The sequence below is a fragment of the Physeter macrocephalus genome, chromosome 10 (genome assembly GCF_002837175.3).
Source record: "Physeter macrocephalus isolate SW-GA chromosome 10, ASM283717v5, whole genome shotgun sequence".
NCBI classification, from domain to species: Eukaryota; Metazoa; Chordata; class Mammalia; order Artiodactyla; family Physeteridae; genus Physeter; species Physeter macrocephalus.
Window position 1 is genome coordinate 81,947,764 of NC_041223.1, and position 8,666 is coordinate 81,956,429.

At 47.2% G+C, this 8,666-nt stretch overlaps 1 protein-coding gene across 1 annotated transcript in view; it reads left to right on the top strand.

The window, feature by feature from the left end:
• The window catches only part of OGFRL1 (opioid growth factor receptor like 1), a 30,421-nt gene extending 29,957 nt beyond the window's left edge, over positions 1-464 (top strand). The window contains exon 8 of the transcript XR_002893253.3: positions 381-464. The gene's annotated coding sequence lies outside the window, so the exon portion shown is untranslated. The remainder of the gene's footprint in view (positions 1-380) is intronic.
• Positions 465-8,666: the final 8,202 nt, after the last annotated feature.

The window sequence follows — 8,666 nt, forward strand, 5'->3', positions numbered from 1 at the left end:
TTTGTTCCACTGGCAGCAAGTGGTAGCTGGACCCACGGTTCAGCCAGAGTCTCATGTCTCCGACTCTTTACCACCCCGTGAGTCCAGCAGGGACAGTGCTGCTCTGGGTGGGTGTGGGGCGTGGGGCGTGACCTGGTACTTGGGCGCGTGCCGTCTGCCTTTCACAAGCTGGAACTTCCACACGCCCACGACCCAGCTTCCATCACACAGCCAGGTCCACACCCCAGAGCAGAGGTGGGAAACCTCTTCTGTCAAGGGGCGAACAGTAAATATTTCCAGCTTTGCGGCCAGTCTTTGCCTCGTGTTGTGAAAGCACCCAAAGATGACACATAAACAGATAGGCATGGCTGGATTCTAATAAAATGTTCTTTACAAAACAGGTGGCGGGCCGGATTTGGCGCACAGGCCTGCAGTTTTCTAACTCCCGCCCTACGATGGACACGCTCTGGAAGGAAAGACGTGGCTCAATGAGGGTCCGGAGCTGCCCGCAGACCAGACCCCTCACCTCGGTGGCCATTTTCCCAACCAGCACGCGAGCAGACTTGCTGCCCTTCCTCAGAATCACTTCACAAGGAAGCTTCAGCTGGGCTCCAGCCTTCTGAGATGGACTGTCACCACCTCTTACTTCTCCCAAGAAGCTCCTAAGTGATTCCTTCCTCTCTATTCATTTTACTTAAGGAAGAGAGACTAGTGTTCTCAGGCACCACGTGTCCACTTGGCCTTTTGTCTCACACTTTCTTGAAACAGATGCACGGATTCCCGGGGGCTGTTCTCATGTCTCCCCAGCTGCCTGAGGAACAGGGTCACATCTGGACAGAACATGTGAAGGGGGTAAAATCTTGCGGGGGGGCACTGTTTGGTTGACCCTCCATCCAAAGGCCTCTGACCTCTCCTCGATGTCTCTTCTATATTCTTGCCTTGGAGCATTGCCTTCTCCTAGCTGTGAATTAAAGCGATGGCTCATAAAACTTCTCCCCATTTGTTTTGTTTGGCTTTTTCTGACGATAAACTAGAGGGCCTTAAGAGAAAATTCGGAAAATATAAAGTTAAAAGCTATGCACGGTACAAGTCCCACACATAATCATGGCTAACAAGTCTGGCGTAGTTTCTCTTCCTTTTTGGCTTGTATTTAGGCATAATTTAAGAAGACTCTTCCAAATCCAAAGGGATGAGATTCAGTTGTTAAGGCAAATGGAATTGGTGAATAACACCCAGCCTTGTCTGTTATTTCTGTCTGAGGGTCAGAGAGGGCTTGATGGAAGGGGTGATATTTCAGTTTGGTCTTAGATTTTTAGAAAGCATTTTGAAGGACAGAGAATAAGGAAAAAAAATCCTATGACAAAAGAAAAACATAGAAGCATTAAAGTATACATGTATATGAATAATTTAATGGCTGACTGTGGTCTTGAGGAATATATTAAATTTTTGTGCTCCAGTTTGTTTATGCACTGGGGATAGTCATATTGCCTTTTCATCCTCCTAAAAATAGAATATCTTAAGATAATCCATTTTCAACTACTTCAGACTTTTCAAAGGAACGGCACCTAAAACTCCACAGCATAATTGAGGTATCCGATTTTTGTCACTCTTACTATCTATTATGATTTTACTCACTATAATAATATAAAATAATCCTTCTCCTAGTCATTTCTATGAAAAACTTATAAGAAAAATGAATTGCAAGTTTTTAATAAATATTTGTTTTATTACCCAGACTTTATTCATAAGGAAAAACTATTAGAAAATCAGACTTATTCTAGATTAAATGAGAATAACATTGACAATTTTTCTTTGTGTTTCTGGATGTTTCTGATTGTGATTGTAGTGCCTGACAATAACTTTGAAGTTAATTCTCATTTTCAATCATGATGAATTTGGGTCTCTCAAAATCAGGCTGTATATTATTCAACTACCTCTCTTCAGTGTCATGACAACACTTTACTGCTGTGTGTTCAAAAATAAACATTTCAGTTGCAGACACTTGCAGATAGTTCAGAGTAGGTGCTAATGTGACAGCAGTTATATTTCTTTCAGGTATTTCTGTTTCTCACGTAAAAAAAAAAAAAAAGAAAAACAAACAGCAATCTAAAAAGCAGTGGAACAAAGAGAAACCATTGATTGACAAGTAATCTTCTTAACTACGCACGTGAATATTTGGAAATGTCAGATCTTTACTCATTATGATCTTGAATTCCCCATGTTTTATGTGATGAGAATTATAGCCTATTGTTAAGACTATCATATAAAAATGTACGGGATTACATTCAAATTTAAGATTGTATTCGAATGTTCACATGGGCTAAATAAAAATCTTCTTGTTTAGACCTACACAGGAGTTATCTCACTGTCATTCTGCAAGTTCAGTTTTATAGTTTCACTAATCAAAATAGGTTTATGTGGAAAAGGAACTTCATGTGTCACAGGTGTGGGAAGTAAACTCAAGTGTACAAGAAACATCCCAGTTCTCACTGCCTTTAAGTCAAATGAAGAAGACTGACTCCCACCGTATCAGACTCCAGGAACCCCATCTCAGTCAGTGTCGGCGTCCCAGATGGCCCTCAGGTCAAATCAGCATCCAGGGCTCACAGGGAGCGGGGTCAGGAAAGGGCCTCTAGTTGCCAGGCCATCGTGGTCCCAGCTGACATATCCCAGTTAACCTTCAAAACCGGTGCTGCCTTGAATGTTCCGGGCTCCGCTCCACAGCAGTGGGGCAGGGGGGCCAGCACCCGGGGTGCCTCCTCCCTCGGTGACCAGTGACCATCCCCAGATCTCGCTGCATCTTCCTGGGTCACTGGGCAGTGGTACGCTTCATGTCCATCTGCACGGAAGGCTGGAGGGAGGGCGAGGGGCACAGGGCCTGCATGCTCACCAGGCCCCGACTGGGCGTGGGCTGGACAGAGGCACATCTGCTCGGAAGCCTCTTCCTTTCTGCCCACATCTTTGGGAGGGGGTTGGGGGGGGGAGTGGGGCTGGAAATGAGGGGTGGAGCCATGGCTTTTCCCGCTGGAAAAAGGCTTCAGCTGCCCACTAGCTGCGGCACTGCACTTCCTCCTCTCAGCCTTGCATCACACTCACTTCCCAGCTCCTTTCACTCTGTCTTGGATTTCTGAATTACTCCCTGGATGTCACAGATGACTCCCTGCACACCAAATGGAACAACTTTTATGTCTATTACTGATACAAGTGTTATTATTATCACTGTGATTTTCTTGTTGTTCCCAAGGGGGAAACACCTCTTCCCACCCCTCCTCCTCCTCCCACCCCTCCTCCTCCCGCTCTTCCCCTCCCTAACGGCAGCAGAGCCCAGCGCCAGGTGCCTCCCTGCAGGGCCCTCGGGCCAGGTCCTCTCCCCCCTGCCCGGGAAGGGAGTCCCTTCTCTCAGCCCCACCTCTTCGCACGGGCACTGTTCCTCTCTCCTTCTCTCTGGGACCCCCAGGGCAATCTCCTTTGAGGATTTAGGACTTTGCGAAAGACTTAGAACTCCTTGGGGTCGGGGGTTTGGCTCTCCGGCCAAGTCGTCATGGAAAGTGGTTACCAGGACAGGCCACCAGCTTGGAACAGGGGACAGGGGAAAACTAAGAGTGCAGCACGTTGAATCCCCACCACGCAGGTAATACGGGGCAATGTCCAGGTATAATGTTTATGATCTGCAGCTCCACCCACCTCGAGGGACGAGGGACTGGGTTTTGGCCAGACTGTCTGTCGTGGACTCGAGGGGTGCTGTCCAGGGTGAGGAGGAGGGGGAGAGAGCCCCGAAGTCATAGAGGATGGGAGAAAGACAGGAAGAGCCCGGCGGAGAGGAGAGCCGAGGGGGAGTCCTGAGGAAGAAGGGCTTGACAGCGGGGCTTGGGAGGGGCTGTCCTGAGCGTTCCTGCAGGACGTCCTGCTGTGCACTGTGTGTCCTGATTCTCTACCTCCTTCTCAAGAGACTAGGTGGAGGTCTTGTTGCTTTTCCAGGCTTTTGGGGTGGGATTTGTTATTTTTAGGCCATGTCACTGTGCTGGGATTGTCCTCCAGGTGGCCTAGTGCAGTTGGGCAGGTGGTGATCCTGTACTATCGCCAGGGAACATGCTGTACCTTGCAGCCACGGAGGAAAGTGTGGGTTTAAGAGTAAGGCAGAGATGAGCTAAAATCCCCTTACGAGAATGGCTACAATTTACAAAATGGAAAAAGTCAAGCGTCGGTTTGGCTGTGGAAGAACTGGAATGCTCCTTCACAAGCATGTAAACTGGTGTAACCACTTTGGAAAACCATTCGGCAGTAGCTGCTAAAGCAGAACATATGTATATCCTGTAGCCCAGCCCTTGAACTCCTAGGTGGAAGCCCAACAGAAGTGCACATATGTGCACCGAAGGACACAGACTATTCTTAACAGCCAGCCTGCCCATCAAGCTGCCGTTAAAAGTTGTAAATAAATTGTAGTGTATTTAAGAATGGGATTCTATATAGTAATGATCAGGGGCTGTTTACAACTGTACATGGCAATAGAGCTGGTTCTCACCAACAGAAAGTTGGGTGAAATAAGTCAGATGCAAAAGAGTTTATCCTCTGTGACTCTATCCCATAGAGACAAATACAGGCAAAACCATGTCAGTGGGGCTGCAGGTTGGGGTGGCGGTTACCATCGTGGAATGGCTGGTGACAGGAAGAAAGAGCACAATGTTGCTCACGTTCGGTTTCTTTATCTGGGTGCTGTTTACAGCTTGTGAAAATACAGCAAGCCGTAGAGTTATTATGTGTGCATTGTTTCCTTACGTTTCTCACACTTCAAATAAAAGGTAAAACCAGAAAGAAATGGGTTTAAACTTTGCTGTACTTTACATACTGGCTTTTAAAATAAGACAGTAGTTCTCATAAAAATGCTGAGTAGGAGTAGAATTGAATACAGAGTCATTTTGTATCCATCGGCCCCTGATACAAAGAACTGAAAAATATCATTAGTGGAGGAACTTGGGGAATGGAATTATCTCTTCTTAAAGAGTCAGCATCAGAGGTTGGCTGACATTTTTGTTTCTCCCACAGCAATGCAAAGATAAAGGCAAAGATGAAAGGAGATCGTATAAATAATAAGCACACTGCCTTGCGTACAGTAGCTCTCAGAAAGCGGAGCTGTCTCTGCTTCTAAGGGCTGTAACTATGTGGTCCAAGCAGAGAGGCACACATGTACCAAGACATGTCTCATTGAGCCTGACTGCTGCCCACCAGTACCTGAGGGCTTGGCCCTGTCACTAGTTCCAGTGTGTCTTGGGGCCCCAGGCATGGTATGTTGTAATGAATTTGCTTTTAAGGAATCTAGATGAGCAGCTAATGTTTGTCCACATTTATCGAGTGTTGTGTGCCAGTCATTGGTCAGAGCAGAGCTGATTGGAAGGAGGGGAAGCTGGTACAAATTACTAGGAGCTAGTGGTCTGCACGGAGGCCTATAGGGTGTGTGGATGTTGTTTATCAGCGCAAATCTTAGATACATTTTTTTTTTAGTTGGATGACCCTGCTGATGGGGCCTTTGTTTTGGTTTGCTTGTTTTGGTTCCCAACGTTAGGGAGTATTGTATTTCACAGAGACCAGGAGAGTCTGACTCCAGGGTTTAAGATGTTAGCAACAAAACCAAGCTGTTGAGTAATGGTTGCTTGTTCATGTGTATGTCAACAAGTCCAAACGGAGCAGAACGGCCCAGCCACAATTCAGAGGCAGAAGGGTCCAGGTGTTAGAGATTAATCCAGACAGCAAATGACGTCTAGCTCAAGGAGTCTTGGAAATCTCTGGTGAATGTTTTGCTGGAAGGTTTTGTAAAAAAAAGTAATAAACAGAAACCTACATTAGAGTGCGGAGACCAGCAGGGGGCGCTCTCGCACCCTTTGATGATGGCAGAGCCCAACCGGAGGGAGAAAGAGTCCTCTTCTTTCCTCACAAGGACTCGGCCAATGAAAAGCCGTGGATGTTTTGTATACTACAGCCCTCCTACCTTCCTTTCCTCTCTATAAAAGCCTTCTCCTTCCCTTACCGTGTGGGGACTTCCGCGTGGCTCACCACGGTTGCAGACCCCGAATTGCAATTCTCTGCTGATCCTGAATGAACCCATGTTCGCTGGAGACATACCTGGCAGTTTATTTGTTTCAGGTAAACAGTTTCAAATATAATTGAAGTTTATTTCAAAGTCGAAAACAGTTTCTTAGAAACAAAAAAGGCTCCATTCTAATCAACTGGATACATATTAATAGCAAAAAGTCACTTAAGCAATTCTGTCTTATTTGAACAGCTTAAAATCAATATAATATACTTAAGTTGCCATACTATTTCTTTTTGCATTTTTTTTTAGTAATTTCAAGTATTATTTTTCCTGTCAGCCACCATTTAAAATACATTTCTTTCCTATTAGAGGAATTTCATGAGCCTGTTAAGTACCATGTGGAAATAATCAAGTCCCATTATGAACCCAACACCAATTTTCAAAGCAGCTTACCCACTTAGCACCAGCAGCTGTGTGCTTTTATTTTTTCTCCTTTTTAAATTTATTTTTGGCTGCATTGGGTCTTCGTTGCTGCGCGCGGGCTTTCTCTAGTTGTGTCGAGCGGGGGCTACTCTTTGTTGCGGTACTCAGGCTTCTCATTGCAGTGGCTTCTCTTGTTGTGGAGCACGGGCTCTAGGCACATGGGCTTCAGTAGTTGTGGCACATAGGCTCAGTAGTTGTGGCACCCGGGCTCTAGAGTGCAGGCTCAGTAGTTGTGGTGCACGGGCTCAGTTGCTCTGCAGCATGTGGGATCTTCCTGGACCAGGGCTCGAACTCGTGTCCCCTGCATTGGCAGGAGGATTCTTAACCACTGCGCCACCAGGGAACCCCAGCTGTGCACTTTTTAACTCAGAGTTGAACTTTTGAAATCCCTTTGTTTTCATTTTGAGTCCACTTCTTTGATGTAAGTTAATTGCTTTGGCAGGATCTGGACCATGCTGGGGTTTGCACCACTGGGACCAGCACTCAGTCCACCAGGCAGCCGGAGGTGGATGGCGTGGATGGTGTCTGGGAGCAAAGCTTAGTGTTTCCTGGCAGACAACCAGCTTTCTCTCTTTACTTATGGGCCTCCCATGGACTTTTTCAGATCACTCATGCTCAGGTTGGGGAGTTATTTCAGTTACTTAGAGAATGACTGCAGATCTCACACTAGCCTCATTCTCTGGTGGAGCCCTAGCTGAGTGAACCTGGTTCCTTGACCGTGAGTACTGAGGTTGGACCTCATGGCAACCTCCAGCTTACTTTCTTTCTCCAATCCTGACCCGGAGTCCAGGGCAAGGGACCCTGATTGCTGGCAAAGGTGACACTCATAAAGGGACCCCAGAAGCCTGTCCAGGGCACCCGCAGCGAGCCCACGGGCGCCTGAGTAATAACCCCGAGAAGGTCTGGGCTCACCTGGCCTAGCATCACCTAATGCCCTTAGTTGGGTGTTACCCAAAGAATTGACAGCCACAATTTCAATGTGGGACATCACAGCCCAGACAAACCCAGACTACCTTCTGGAAAAGGGCTCAGTCACTTCTTGGCTTGTTTTTGGAGCAGCTGATTTAACTTGTCTCGCACAGGGGAGGCTTGCCTGCCAGCCCACCTTGCTGACTCAGGTGACTTCCTTCTTCATTCTGAGTTTAAAGAACGCTGTCCTCATTTACAAAGCCCTGTACCTGCATCGTCAGCGTAAGGCTCTCCCCATTGTCCGTGGCTCTCAGGCTGGAGGCCAGCTCCTTGTCTGCTGACATCTGGTCTCTGTGACTTTCCCCTCTGGACACCCACCCTGATGCTGTCCTCCACAGGCAGCTGGCCTGCTGTGTGCTCTGTGTGCTCTGCCTAGACTCTGGGCCCACGACTTTGTCCGGCTAACAGTATGGTATTTTAGAAACTAGGTCTCGTTTTGAAATCCAAAGAGTCCATAAAAGAACAATAGAGAAAGAAAATTTCCAAAGACTTAGTATTAGGACAGATGAATTTTTTTTTTAAGGAATAACATTTCCTGGTTAACGAAAAACTCGCTTCTTTTTATTTTTTTATTTTTTTGCCATTATAAAAGCAATTCCCGATCTCTGTAGAAATCTCGGGAGATGCTGGGGGAAAATGGTACTACGCCCAGCACTGCACATGGTCACTCACTCACTCATTCGTTCACTCAGCACTGGGAGGAGAGCAGAAAACAAGTTAGGCAGTGTCTCTGCTCTCTTGGATCTTGTATTCTAATGCAGTAAATAGGGAACAAGCAAACAGAGGGCTGTAGACAGTAAGTCAGTTGACGAAATTAAGACACCGTTAGGGAATAAAGAGTGATGGTGTGGGCTCTGCTAAGGAAAGAGGTGAAGTGTGAGAAGGCAGCACTCAGAGACCCGATTGATAAGAAGGCGTGAGCCACGCAGGGACCCCGGGCCAGAGCATTCCAGACAGGGGAAGAGCAGGCAGGAGGCGCCTGAGGTAGGAACGGACCTGAGGTCTTCAAAGGACAGAAGGAGGCCAGTGTGTGCGTTAGAGTCTAGACGTGAGCTGGGGGCGGGGAGGAGATGGGAAAGGCAGACCAAGGTCACGAGCGCCCGGGGACGGTGGCCATTAGAGGCCTCAGGGTAGTTTGAGCAGGGGGTGACGTGGTGCGTCGTGCCGTAGAAGGTCACTTGGTGTGGTGGATAATGGAACGTCAGGG